A 15,698-nucleotide genomic window follows, 5' to 3' on the forward strand; every position below is an offset into this window, starting at 1 on the left:
ATGGAAACACAAAAGACCCCGAATAGCCAAAGCAATCTTGAGAAAGAAAAATGGAGCTGGAGGAATCAGGCTCCCGTACTTCAGACTATACTACAAAGCTACAGTAATCAAGACAGTATGGTACTGGCACAAAAACAGAAATATGGGTCAATGGAATAGGTTGGAAAGCCCAGAGATAAACCCACGCACATACAGTCACTTATTTTTGATAAAGGAGGCAAGAATATACAATGGAGATAAGACAGAGTGTCTTCAGTAAGTGGTGCTGGGAAAACTGGACAGCTACATTTAAAAGAATGGAATTAGAACACTCCCTAACACCACACAAAAATAAACTCCAAATGCTTATTAAAGACCTAAATGTAAGGCCAGACACTATAAAACTCTTTAGAGGAAAACATAGGCAGAACACTCTATGACATAAAGCACAGCAAGATCCTTTTTGACACACCTCCTAGAGAAATGGAAATAAAAACAAAAATAAACAAATGGAACCTAATGAAACTTAAAAGCTTCTGCACAGCAAAGGAAACCATGAACAAGACAAAATGACAACCCTCAGAATGGGAGAAAATATTTGCAAATGAAGCAACTGACAAAGGATTATTCTCCAAGATTTACAAGCAGCTCAATAACAAAAAAACAAACAACCCAATCCAAAAATGGGCAGAAAACCTAAATAGACATTTCTCCAAAGAAGATATACGGATTGCCAACAAACACATGAAAGAATGCTCAACATCATTAATCATTAGAGAAATGCAAATCAAAACTACAATGAGATATCATCTCATACCGGTCAGAATGGCCATCATCAAAAAATCTACAAACAATAAATGCTGGAGAGGGTGTGGAGAAAAGGAAACCCTCTTGCACTGTTGGTGGGAATGTAAATTGATACAGCCACTATGGAGAACAGTATGGAGGTTCCTTAAAAAACTACAAATAGAACTACCATACGACCCAGCAATCCCACTACTGGGCATATACACTGAGAAAACCATAATTCAAAAAGAGTCATGTACCAAAATGTTCATTGCAGCTCTATTTACAATAGCCAGTACATGGAAGCAACCTAAGTGTCCATCAACAGATGAACGGATAAAGAAGATGTGGCACATATATACAATGGAATATTACTCAGCCATAAAAAGAAACGAAATTGAGTTATTTGTAGTGAGGTGGACGGACCTGGAGTCTGTCATACAGAGTGAAGTAAGTCAGAAAGAGAAAAACAAATACCGTATGCTAACACAGACATATGGAATCTAAGGAAAAAAAAAAGATCATGAAGAACCTAGGGGTAAGATGGGAATAAAGACACAGACCTACTAGAGAATGGACTTGAGGGGAGGGGGAGGGGGAGGCGTAGGCTGTGACGAGGTGAGAGAGTGGCATGGGCATATATACACTACCAAACGTAAAATAGATAGCTAGTGGGAAGCAGCCCCATAGCACCGGGAGATCAGCTCGGTGGTTTGTGACCACCTAGAGGGGTGGGATAGGGAGGGTGGGAGGGAGGGAGGCGCAAGAGGGAAGTGATATGGGAACATATGTATATGTATAACTGATTCACTTTGTTATAAAGCAGAAACTAACACACCATTGTAAAGCAATTATACTCCAATAAAGATGTTTAAAAAAATATGATAAAAACGATAGAAAAAAAAAAATGAGTGTTGACACCTCTAAAGGTCCTTCTGAATGTGACGTTCTAATTGTTACCATGATTTGTGTGGATACCTCTATGGTGTATTTTCCAAAATACAATCTATGGAACAGGGGTCCACCTCAAGAGGCTAGTAAGTGGTCTGTGGTTAGGAGGGTTTGTTCTATTGTCAAATAAGTGTGGATGAGCATTTCTATAATAAAGAGAACAAAAAAATTTTAAAAACTAATGAACTTTAAGCCATAGTTTCCAAATCCAAGACATGGCCAGAGTCCTTTTCCTTCCTTTCCTTTCCTTTTCTTTCCGTTTCGTTTCTTTCCTTTCTTTTCCTTTTTCATTTTTCCTTATGAGGACCTAGTAGCATCGAATGGAACACTGGAGGTCCACAGAACCCAACTTGAGATATGATGTTGTTATAAATAGTCGGTTCCTTTGACATAGGGTGTACAACTTTAAGTTTTCACTTTCAGTCCTCCCTCAATCCCTCTCTGGCTATGTATGTGCATTTTGGCCAATGCTTCCGATTCCATCTCTTTCTCTTTGTGTTCTTAGTCCGCCCTCCTGCACTGGATTCAGAGATCCCTGAGGGCAAGAGCCTTGTCTTCTTCCCCAGGGTCAATCAAGCACTTGCTTTGTACCTACCTCTGCCTCTCCCCAGGCACTCTTCTGACTGACCAGGCGTTACTCATCTCAGTTATTCTTCAGAAGTGAAACCGCTACTGTTTCTGCCTTCCACCAGCATTCCGGAAGTGATCCTCCCCCCACGCGAATCACGCATCCTGGTGGCTTGTCACCTCTCTGACATGAGACTCAACATGGTCAGATAGGACCCCATTCTCCTGGCCAAAGGGATTGGTCCAGGGTGAGTATGAGACCCAAACCAAGCTAACCAAAGCGTTTCCCTGGAATTATCCAATTTGGAGTTGGAAGAGAAGGAGTTTTGCCTCTTAGGTCATAGAAGCTGGGAAGATGTAAATCTGAGGCCAGGTTACCCATTCTGAGAAAGTCTGACTATGGTAAGCTGAGGATAAAGCCACTCAGAGACCAGCAGAATTAATGAACAGAAAAAGTTCTGACACCAGTAGTTGGATCTCTGGGATCCTGTGGACAGCTCCACTCCTGAACTTCCCACTTACTTTAGCTAATATATTCTTTTTATGCTTAGGCGAGTTCAGGTTGGATTTCCATCACTGCAACTAAAAAATTTCTAACTAATACATCCCATTCGATTTCTCATTCATTCCTCATCACCCTAATAAGCAGTAAGGATTGGAGCTTTTCATGCATCACTTTAACACATTTGGATACATTGAACACACTTTTACATTTTGATTTAAACCTGATGAGCTACGCAGGCACCTACTGTGCTCTTTCCTCATGAATGGGATCGAGAACAGATGTGTTTCGATGAAAAGGAAGTCAGGAAGGGTCTGAAGCCTGGAGGGATGTCATGTGAGGACGCAAGGCAGCCAGGGAGGAGGAGGAGGACTGTGGAGAGTCGGGTAGAAAAGGTCCTTTAACGGAGAGGGTGACCCCTCAAATGTATACGTTAGCTCTTCCAAAACGCTATACAGGAGTGAGCCTGCCTCGGTCAACCAGAGCCAGACAACAGCTGGGAGGGGAGAAGGAGGTACAGGTGGACAGGAAAACCAGGGAAGGAGTAGAAGAGATTAACATTCATCCGGTGCCTAATACATGCCAGACACAGGCTCAAAAATGTCAAATAACGATTAGCCCAAGGCGGTGGGTTCACAATTCAAACACAAGTCTGTTTGCCTTCAAAGCCAGTGCTCTTTACACTCTGATGCGGGCTGTACCCGGAATCCCAGGATTTGCACATCGGGAGAGGGTGGAGCTTGCGGTCAGGACAGCAGAACCAGGTCAGCTTCAGAGCCACTTCCCTGACATGACCCGCACCCAGGGCTGCCTCTCCCTTCTCTGCAACAGAAGAAAGCTCCAGGCGGCAGCCTCCTGCTGGGTTGTTGGAGCCTAGGGCGTTTGAGGACCTGATGAGACTTGGGAGGGAGGGGGTGGAGGCAGATATTTCTATGGAACTAGGTTGTCAAAAATTGGGAAGTGTTCAAGACAGGCACCTACTGTACATGGAGAGGAGTGTGATCATAATCTTTTCTCTTAGTCCCCAGCAAAGCCAATGACCCAAAGCTGCTTGCAGGGGGGTGGGGAAGTAAAAGGGAATAGCATCTTCATGGAGAGTCCGGAAGTAAGGAATCTGGTTCCATATTATATAATCTAAAAATGCCTCCACCACCTACCCTCACCCCACGCACAGGAGCAGGAAAGGGGGGAAAAACTCCCAGAAATCACACAGTCAAGGCAGGCGCAGCGAAATGGCTCACTGGTTACCGTGGCAACCGGCTCTTCCCTGCTCCTGTGGCTTATCCCACCGTCCCTCTGTCACCCTATTTTTAGACTGAAGACAACGAATGAAAACGGCTTTAAAATATATATATTTTTTCTTTTCGGTGTGTTGAAGACATGCATAACCTTTCAAAAAACCAAAACGGACTCAGAAGCCTGAGCTTCAAGGTAGAGGCAAGTCCCCCGGTCCTGCTATAAGGTGACCCTCATTGCTCTGAGACCCGGACCAACTCCGCAGAGGAAGGAGGGTGCTGGGTTTCCTGTGAGTTACGGGGCAACAAATGAGGAGGAGAAACCTGAAGAGATTGGAAGGAGCATAAATGCAAAGTAAGGTGGAGAACCAAAGTCATTAAAAATAAATAAAATAACCGCTTTTGAGGAATGAGAGGAGTTTTGAATCATCTGGCTAAGAATGACTATGTAACTCACCTCACCTCCAGATTTACTTGTCCTCCCTCGTCTGTGAAATAAAGGAGGTGATGGTCTTTCCGAATCTCCATAACCTCCAAGATTCTGAAAAGCTCTAACGTCTATGATCACATAATTTTAAAATGTTACTCTCGTTAACCTTGCAAAGGAGCCAAATTGTAAGAATCGACTAGAGTTTCCCTAAGAAACAGTCCCAAACTTGTTACAGTGTTTATGGTTTTATTCCAGCTGTGATATTTGAGGAATGCTACTGTGGACTATATCTTTTATTCTGATGGAAAGATACTTAAAAACAAAACAAAACAAAAACAAAAACTTTTAGTGCTGATGAAGATAAGAAATGAAAAAAACGTAGATGCCTCTTCCTCCTAGAAAACACTGAATGAATACAACATACACTTAAGACGTTTTCATGAGAAAACTGGCCTTCCACAATTCAATGGCAAATAAATTAGCAACTAGAATGCAAAGCTACAGGCTTGGTCTGTGCCAGAAAATAGAGCAGGGTCAGAGGAAGGGAAAAAGTGGAGAAAGCTCACTGAAGGAGGAGAAAAATCTAACCTAGGTGCAAGCTACATGCTTGATTTAGTTGATTCTGCATGGTGGTAGAAAGGGGCTCATGTGCCGAAATGGGTGGGGAGGCTCCGTAAGAAGGGGCCTCCCCCGACCTCGCCCCGTCCCAGTTCAGGGCTGAGTGGGAGAGCGGAGAGAGAGTGTCTTCCCCACAGGTGGTGGATGGGGAGACTGGGGTATATTTTGGGTCCGCTGAGGCCCCAGAGCAGGGGTTCTTGAAGTCCATCGCGCTTGAGCATTCCTAAAGTGCTTGTTAAAAGGGCACATGCTCATGCACAGCACCAGTTTGTGGTACTCTGGCTTGTATACTCTTCACCTGGCTAATATCTATTTGCTGTTTGGTTTTGGCTTAGATGTCCCCTCCACAAGGAGACCTTTTCAATCACGCCCCACCCCACCTCAGATGGTTTCGGTCTCTTCTCGTGTGATGCCATCACACCAGTGCTTCTTGTTTTGAACTCTGTATCCTAGTTGCAACCATTTTGTTTCATATCTGTCTTCTACACTGGACTGTAAGGACTGTATGCTTCATATAGGACATGTGCCACATCTGTCTTACTTGCCACTCTATCCCTAGTAGCTAATGTCGGGCCTAGCACACAGTAGGCCCTCGATAAGAATCTGTTGAATGAATAAACATTAAAAAGCATAGCAGTCCCATGTTGAATAGGGCCCACACCCCCAAATTCATAACTACTTGAAACCTCAGAAGGTGACCTTAACTGGATCAGCGTGGGTCCTGAATCCAATGACTGGCGTCCGTACAAGAAGGTCATGTGAACACGTGAGAGGCAGAGGCTGGAGTGGTGCATCTACAAGCTAAGGAGCATCGGCAGCCAGCGGCAGCTGGGAGAGGAGCGCAGAACACACTCTGCCCCAGAGTCTCCAGAGGGAACCAACCCTGCTGCTGACAGCTTGATTTTGGACTTCCGTCCTCCAGAACTGCGAAAGCATGAATTTGTTGTTTTAAGTCACCCAGATTGTGGTCACTTGTTCTGACCGCCCTAGGAAACTGATACAGTAGCCTACCCGTTCTGGACACCTTTCCATTCGCTTATGACTCCTTTTGTTTCGTCTCAGAGTTTCCCTACATTCCACTCGTGCCATCAAAATTCTCATATTTCCTACTCCAATTAAGCAGTTAAAAGTACCAGAAACCCAAACTGGTTTTAAGAATAAAATTTTTATTGCTCATGACCTGCAAAATAACAGAGTGAGATGAGCTTCACTGATGACAATGAAGAATCAAGTTCTTCCCAACCTCTCTGTTTTGTCTTCCAGAATGTAACTTCACCTCAAGTCGGCTCCTTCCCATGGTCACAAGATGCTCACTTACAACACTCTGGGCTACAGTTTTCTTCTCTAGTATATTCATTATTTATATCTGTGCAACAAATTACATTAAACCTATTGTTCAAGACAACAGTAATCGTTTACTATGTCTCGAAGCTGTGGAATTCTGCAGTGGTTTGGTTGTGGGATTCTGGCTAGGCATTTCTCCTGAAGTTGCAGTCAGATGCGAGCTGAGGTTGCAGACACTGAAGGCCTGCCTACAGCTGGAGGACCCCCTTCCAAGGTGGTTTGCTCATACGGCTGACAGACTGATACTGGCGAGTGGGCTCCTCTCCATGTGGGCCTGTACGCAGAACTTCAAGAGTCTTCCTGACATGGTGGCTAGCTTTCCCCAGAGCAGGAAGTCAAAGAGAGAAGGGAGGAACCTGCAATGGCTTTGGCCTCCAAAGTCACGCACCATTACTTCCACGGTATGCTATCATCCTGTTGTTCACACAGGTCAGCCATAATTCAATGTGCAAGGAGACTACACAAGACGTGGATTTCAGGAGGCCATATGAGCAACTGGCTACCACATCTATGTCCTAGAAGAGCAAGTCTGAGTTTCTTCCTAGAGTTTGCTCAGAAGAACAAGGACACCTTTTTTCCCAAAAATCTCCAGAAAACTTTCTTCCTGCTTCATTGGTCCATCCTCAAACTAGAAAGTGTAGCTAGGATGTGGGATTGAGCTAAATTAAGCCTCTGCTACATACCACACTATTGGGGCTATACAGGGCAGAGAGGTATGGACACTCAAATGAATGTCTGGATGGATGCCAGGAAAATCTGGGGAGACACCATAATCTTCCCTAAATCCAGTGGCTTGACCCCAGGAACCTCTATTTCAGTAAATACCCTAGTATGTATGTCTGAAGAAATAAGGACTTATTTAAAGACATAACTACAATACCATTGGCTTTAAAAATTAAGTCCTTATAATCATCAAATGTCCAATTAGCATTTAAATGTTCCTAAATATCTGATTGTTCAATATTGTTTATATGGTTTTTTTTTTTGTTTTTTTTTTTTTGTGGTACGCGGGCCTCTCACTGTTGTGGCCTCTCCCATTGCGGAGCACAGGCTCCGGACGCACAGGCTCAGCGGCCATGGCTCACGGGCCCAGCCGCTCCACGGCATGTGGGATCTTCCCAGACCGGGGCACGAACCCGTGTCCCCTGCATCGGCAGGCAGACTCCCAACCACTGCGCCACCAGGGAAGCCCTGTTTATATGGTTTTGTTTGGTTTTTAATTTTGTTTTCATCAGGATCCAAAGTCCAAACACTGCATTTGGTTGACACCTCTTCCCTATCATTTAAACTATATATTCCTCCTTCACATTTTTTGTTGCAATTTACTTATTTAAGAAACCAGGTCATAAGTGTCCATCAACAGATGAATGGATAAAGAAGATGTGGCACATATATACAATGGAATATTACTCAGCCATAAAAAGAAATGAAACTGAGTTATTTATAATGAGGTGGATGGACCTGGAGTCTGTCATACAGAGTGAAGTAAGTCAGAAGGAGAAAAACAAATACCGTATGCTAACACATATATATGGACTCTAAGGGAAAAAAATGTCATGAAGAGATTAGTGGTAGGACGGGAATAAAACACAGACTTACTCGAGCATGGACTTGAGGATATGGGGAGGGGGAGGGGTGGGCTGTGACGAAGTGAGAGAGTGGCAGGGACATATATACACTATCAAATGTAAATTAGATAGCTAGTGGGAAGCTGCTGCATAGCACAGGGAGATCAGCTCGGTGCTTTGTGACCACCTAGAGGGGTGGGATAGGGAGGGTGGGAGAGAGGGTGATGCAGGAGGGAGGAGATATGGGAACGTATGTGTATGTATAGCTGATTCAGTTTGTTGTAAAGGAAAAACTGACACACTATTGTAAAACAATTATACTCCAATAAAGATGTTAAAAAAAAAAAAAAGAAACCAGGTCATTAATCCTACAGAATTTCTCGCAGTTTGGATTTTGCTGAATGCATTCCCATGGTGTCATTTAACATGTTTCTCTGTCCCCTGTATTCCCTGTAAACTGGCAGTTTGAACTAGAGGCTTCATTAGACTTAGGTTCTGGTTTTTTGCCAGATATACTTTATTGATGGTGCAGTGTACGGCAATCTGCATTTTAACAAATTCATATTTAACAAATATGCCCTTTTTAAGTAAGTTATTTATTACCGATATTAATGGAATTGATATTGGGTACTTAAATGGAGAGGGAAAAGCTCTGGAGTGTGACTGCAAAACTCTAGCATACATAAGAATCGACTGAGGAGACTTATTTGAACAGATTGCCAGGTCCCACTCCTAAAGTTTTTTTATTCAGTGGATATGAGATAAGGCCTGAGAATCTGCATTAATAACAAGCTCCCAAGTGATGCTGATGCTGTTGTTCTTAGAACCACACTTTGTGAAACGTCTTCTTTAGACCATGGTGGTTTAGAAAGAGGCTTTGACATCTGAAAACCTACGGTGGAATTCTTCCACCTGCCAGCTGAATAGTCTTGGAAGACTACTTGACGTCTCTAGACCTCAATTTCCTCATCTGTAAAATGGAGTGAAAAATAATACTCACCTTAGATACAGAGGTAAAACGATTAAATGAGATAATACCTGTCAACTTTAGTATTGAGCCTTGTGAACTGTCAAGATTCAACAAATGGTAGTGGTGTTAGTATAATAATTATAATTATTGTTACCAATATTATTATTCCTTTGCTAGTTTTATAACTTGCAACCAGGTCATAAGAAATTATTTCAACATAACAGTCATGAGGAATCTGTCTGGGAGACCTGCTGGCCTGGAGATAGGAGTCTCTGGTCAAGCTGTGGCTGTGAACTATTTCAAAGTGGAACGTAGGAAAGAAAACGGAGGAAAGTTCTATTCTTATTCAGAGTCAGAGGTGTTCTTCCAAGGAGAGCAGTGAGAAACCGGCCCTCCCCACCACGAACACGACATCTGCCTCACAGACGCTCAATAAACTTCCCAACATCACAGACAAAGGGGCTCAGACCTCTCACCCATCAGCAGAGCAGCTTTAACACGGCACAGAACGTGCAGACACAAAGGCAAGTGGACCAAAACATCAGACAAAGATATTTACAAAAAATAAAAAGGGTGGCACTGAGTACTTTGGAGATGGAATTAAGAATATGTGTTTAACGTCATCAGTTATTATGAATAAATGCTGAGGATTCCCTGGGTCACTGTAACTTCCTGGGTTCCACCACTACTTGATTCGACTGTCAGTGTCAGCCCAAAGCAAAGGGAAGGGGACTCGAGCCAACGCGGGGGAGGACAGGACTGACGAAGGGAGAAGACAACACAGGAACAGTCATAAGACTTGAGCTGAGATTAGAAAGAGGTTACTAATCCCTAGCAAGGAGAGGTAGGTAGGAGGTTAACGAAATACATACATACAGATAGATAGATATTTAAATATGGAACTGAACTGGAAACTTCTGTTGGGGCGGGAATACGGAATAATGGTTAAGGGTCAGCAGGTCTAGGTTTCAGTGATGTTTCTGCTGCTCACAGGCTGTGTGCCCTTGAAGAAGCTGTGCAGTCTCTCTGAGTCTCAATTTTTTTCATACGTAATGATGAAAATATTCTTAATTGTTACTAGTATTATTGTTATTGCTATTATCATTTTGACAGGAGTAGTTAAGGACTGTATACCCCACCCAGGGTCTCTCACACTGTCACGATTCCCATCCAAGCTGAAGACCGTGACCCCCAATCATGGTGGCTGTCAATAAAGTAAAGGGAAAATAAACCTGCCGGTGGGAGGAAACACTCTTAGAGGTCGTGGGCGCGACGAATCTGCCTTCAAGAGGCGACTGAAGAGGAAGGAAGGTTAAGGCATGATGATGACTTTGGGAGAGACTGTCCAAGCAGTCAAGAGTCTGAGATTGTCCTCTGCTCGCCAGCTGGCCATGCAGTCCAGCACAGCTTCCTGGACAGAAGACCAAGGATGTCTGGGTCAGACACAAAGGACGTTATTACTCACGGCACAGTGAGCAACGCGAACATCGTCAGCAGATCTGCCTCAGTTCCCCTTGCTGTCAAGTCCAGCAGGGGTGACAAGATGAGATCAAACGATACCTGCACGCACCGTTGGTTGCTTTACAGGAGAGGAATCCAGGGCCTAAAGCCCAGAACTTTTTGATCAGGCAGCAAACATTGCAGCAAGCAGAAAATAAAGATACTTAAAATGAATTTAAAATAAAAGGAGCAGTAAATAATATTTTGAAGTTAGTCAGTCCCCTTCCCTCTAGAGAACAAGTAGTTACAAGGTGGTCACGCGGCGGTCACCTAGACCTACTTAGTTGCCTGTGTGGCTAGCTACAAAAACCGTTCAGGTGTCAGGAGATGGGTAAGCTTTGCAATCCAGCACACTCAGCAAGAACGTGTAGGGAAGTTCAAGGCCCGTGGGAGACTGCCTCTACCAATGCAGCACTCACACCTCCTGAGGGCCTTCGGAATCTCATTAAGGCTGCGGGTGCTTTGTTAATACTTGTATAGGTATGTGTTCATTTATTTAGAGTTGGAGTGGCCTATCATCAAGAAGATAACTCAGTCTTCAGAATGCACAATAAAACACCAACTTTCCACATCTCTAATGTATACGAATATTATTTCAAATAACACAGGATACCTGGGGTTCAGATTACCACCAGTAACGTCAATTCTGAAGTGTCTTTTCTAAGTTCCCAATAAAAACCCAGGGAAGACTGCTGATGCTCAAGAAAGACAGACTATGGCAACTTTAACTTTTTGTTGTCCTTGTATTTCTTTTAGAATTCCTAAAGCTATATCATGTCATCTCAGCAGAAACTCATATATCTGAATACTCTAGCTCTTTACAGAAATGCTTTTACAAACTATAATTTAATACCATGCCCTCTTTTTACAAATCAAAACTTGGTATAGCTAGTACCAAATAAAAAGCATCTTATTTAGTTGAAGATATGCCTACTATCTTGATCAACATTCCCAAAGATTCACTATATATATATATATATATATATATATATATATATATATATATATATATATATTTTTTTTTTTACAATTTAGCTCCAGGAAGACATTTGTCCAATATGCTTATTCATAATTGATATGAGAGAGACGTAACCGAATGCGCTTCTCTTTTTGCCTTGGCTATGGGAAAACCTGAAACTAAGTCTTGAACTTAAAAGTAGACATTTCCCTCAGTCCAGAATAATTATTCAGTGTCTCACTGGTTTGTCTTCATCCTTGTATTTTTATTTCAGTGGTTTTAAAGAATTATGGTGCATTGTCTCAAATCATTTTTTATTTTTCCAAATCGTTTTTTGAAAATGGGCAAAGTAATGAATGAATGAACAAAACTACCTAAGTTTGGGGGTTTTAAAAAAATTATTATTGTAAATATTTTGCCAAAGTACCCATAAAGCTTTTTAGTTTAAGGCATAATCCTCAAATTAGTTTAAGATTTACAAAATGTAAATTGAGCTTCCAAGAGTTAGTCAGCATGCCTTATATTATTAGTTTTCCTGACTGTGCTTCTATTGGGGTTTAATCAGAGACCATTGTAAGAAATTCTAATCTGGGTTCTAAGCATTTGACATTATTAAACAGCTGAATGAAAGAGAACATAAGAATTGCAAAGTAGAAAATACAATTATTTTAAAATTGAATAAATTATAAATGTAACAACATTGAAATGCTAAGAAGCATTAGGCAGCTCCATCAGTTCCCACTTCACAGGCCTAGATGCAACTGGAGAGCAATCCCTGAGGAGCCGGGGGTGAGGATCTGGTGTCCGTCCCAGGGCAGCTCCCAGGAATAACAGGGCAGAAGTTCCGTGGGGCAGGTGAAAGACTCTCTGAGGGTTACGCTGCTGGCCGTTGGGTTTGCCCAAAACACATCAGTGATAACAGGCTGGTCATGGGCCAGTCACGCACAGACACTCTCGTCACCATGGCAAGGCCTCGAACGTGCCTGGAACTACCAAGGTGGGCCACGAAGGCCCCCTCCTTGGGTACCACATCCAGCCCACCACCTCTTGCCTAGACTCTGCCTTGAGCTAAGCACTTCTTTACGACCAGAGGAATGAACTATCATGACTGTGCTCAGCCAGAGGACACCCAGCTCCTCAAAGGCATACAGCCTGTTCCTGGGGCCCTAGATCTAGCCCTGCTCTGTGGCTGGCCTGAATACGGGTGAAGACTCAGGCATCAGTAAAGGGCAGCAAATATACCTTCTTGCTACAAAAGGAGGGCAGTCAACATCCAACCCTGTTTCCTGGCATCACCTGAGTCTTTAACGCCATCTAAGAATTTAGATGGGGAAGGGGAGTTAAATTCTCAAAAATAACTCCAATTAACTTTAATGATTTTAACTTTTAATTTTAAAAGGAAATATCTGTCATCCAGTAAGTGGGTTACATTGTGTGGCAGCACAGAAAAACAAGTACCTTTTTGCAGTTGTTACCGTTGGAGCGGTAACTTTGAAGTAGCTGAGGAAAGGCCATCCTTGACGGAGGGAGGCTGCCAGCACAGCACCCCCCGCCAGGCGAAAGTGTCCCTACAACCCGCCTAGAGCTGCTGGAGCTGCATGCAGCAGAATGACCCTACCGGCGGCTGTGGTCACCAAAGTGGAGTCGCTGTGGCACCCTCAGGGCTAATTCTCACGAAGCACACGCGAGAAAAAGAGAAGAGCAGGGAGCCAGAGCAAGTGTGACAGGACGAAGGGCACTTTTCTGCCTCTCTCTCCTCTGCAGCAGCTGCTGTTCACCACGCGGGATACGTGAGGGGGGCAGGCCGCAGTCTGTATTTGCCCTTCCCACCTCCCCTTCCATCATCCCCTCCCCACCGCCACTCCAGACCAGAGGACTTCATTCTGACAGGAGTCTGCTCTGCTCTTGTAGCTCTTTCTACTAAAATATTAATCCTGCTAAGGTGCCCGCAGATGAGAGACAAGCCACAGCCTCTCCTTGAGACATCTGGATTTCAAAAGGAGCCTCTTGTAAGATAAGTCTTCAGTCTCCAATGAGAAGGGGTTTGGATTTATCTGAAAAAGGACCACACTTGTCGGGGAGAGGTTTTCCAGGCACACCTCAGATTATGGTTGACCCTTGAACGGCACGGGTTTGAACGGTGTTGATCCACTTACACTTACATGTTTTTCAATAAATACGTACAGCACTACACAACCGAGGGCGGTTGAATCCACGGATGTGGAACCACTCATATGGAGGGCGCACTTTGGGACTTGGGCGTCCACGGATTTGGGCATATACGGGCAGCTCCTGGAATCAACCCCCGCACGGACACCAAGGGACAACCTTATTGCCTGGGGCGGGAGGGCTTTCAAATGGCTCTGTTCGGGTCAGACTTAGGACTACAGAACACTCCAGGGAGAGCAGATGATCGCCTGGAAAAGTAACAATCCCTGTCCCTAACTCAGAGAAATACAAGATCTTATGTAAGGATGATCACTGCTAGGAAGGGGACACTTTCATCTTGGACACGACACGAAGAGCTGGTGGATATTCCGCTTGACAAACACGTACGAAGACCCATGAGACACTGGCGCGTACCAACAGTGAGTGAGCCGCGATGCTTACCCTCAAGGTGCCCAGTCCAACCGGGGAGACGCACGTGTAAATAACGCAACGTGGTGGGAGCCTGCTGTAATAGCTTCACGGGAAAAGTGCCATCATCAGAGAGGGGAGAGGGAAGAAGGCTGCTTCATATATCAGTAAGTGCGAAAGAGGCATCTTCACTCTAGAAATGCTGAGATCTCAAGTAATCTTTTTTCTCCAATGAGGCTAGTAATAGACAAGGGAAAGAAATGGAGAAAAGAAGCAAAAATGAGGTCTGTGATTTAAATAGGACCTACTGCAAAAGGATTTTTGCCTTTGCCTTTTAAACTAGAAACCCTTTCAGACACATAATTATGAACTGTATTACAGAATAAGAAATAAACAGAGCATGGAAGATGATAGGGCAAGTTAATATTAGAATTTAATATCCATGAAACCTTGGCCATTCAGTACGTTTAGGGTTAGGGCCAGGGAATGGGAAGGTGAACAGAAAGAGAAAACTATAATATAGAAGGAAAATCAGACGAAAGCATTACTGAATATTTCAACAGAAGTGGAACTAAGGCAACAGCACAAAAGGCAGAGCAGCAGAGGTAGATGATTTATTAACACAGCTACTAAATTCTGTGTCAAGGAGAATTCCAAGTTACAAAGCCTGAAGTTAAGAGAGAGTGAAGTAGAAAGTACAGAGAATGGGAAGTTTAGAGATCAGATTCTAGCCTTAGCTCCACTGCTAACAAATAAGGAGCCCTTTCTGGACCTTGATTTCCACATCTGTAAAGAGATAAGGTACAGTAAAGTCTCGCTAAGATTCCTTCCGTCTCATGTTTGTTTTTTTTTAAAAAAAGCATGGAGAAAGTGGAATACTCATTCATTTCATCTCAACAGACAGTGAGCACATAGCATGTGCCAGGCACAGGGGGACGGAGGGGAGAACAAGATCGTACTGTGGCTAGGGAGAGATCAAGGGAGATGAGAAAGGGGAGGAGTAGTACTTGACAAGACGGTTAATCCCACTGTTGAGCACTGTGCTAGCCAACCTCGAAACGGCCCCCAATAATCCCTGTTTTGGGTGTTCACACCCTTGTGCAATTTGCTCCCACACTGTACCAGGATTGGTCTACGTGACCAACAATACACAGCAGAAATGATGGGAGGTCACTTCCAAGATTATTAGGTGATAAAAGACTGCAGCCCAGGGCTTCCCTGGTGGCGCAGTGGTTGAGAGTCCGCCTGCCGATGCAGGGGACGCGGGTTTGTGCCCCGGTCCGGGAGGATCCCACGTGCCGCGGAGCGGCTGGGCCCGTGGGCCATGGCCGCTGAGCCTGCGCGTCCGGAGCCTGTGCTCCGCGATGTGAGAGGCCACAACAGTGAGAGGCCCGCGTACCGCTAAAGAAAAAAAAAAAAAAAAAAAAGACTGCAGCCCAGTGTTGGGTTCCCCCTGCTCCCCCATCTATCTGTACCCATATCTCTAGCTCTAGTTTTCTTGGATCTCTTGCTCTGGGGGAAGACAGCTGCTATGCTGTGAGCAGCCCTACGGTAAAGAACTGAAGATTCCAGGCATTAGCCACTGAGGAACTGAGGCCTGTGATAATCTCTTGAATGAGCGTGGAAGCTCAAGCTTTTCCAGCCCCAATGAAGCCCTGGGATGACTGTAGCCCTGGATCTACAGTGTGACTGCAACCCTGTGAGAGACTGAGT

This window comes from Kogia breviceps, chromosome 12 (assembly GCF_026419965.1).
Source record: "Kogia breviceps isolate mKogBre1 chromosome 12, mKogBre1 haplotype 1, whole genome shotgun sequence".
Taxonomy (NCBI): Eukaryota; Metazoa; Chordata; class Mammalia; order Artiodactyla; family Physeteridae; genus Kogia; species Kogia breviceps.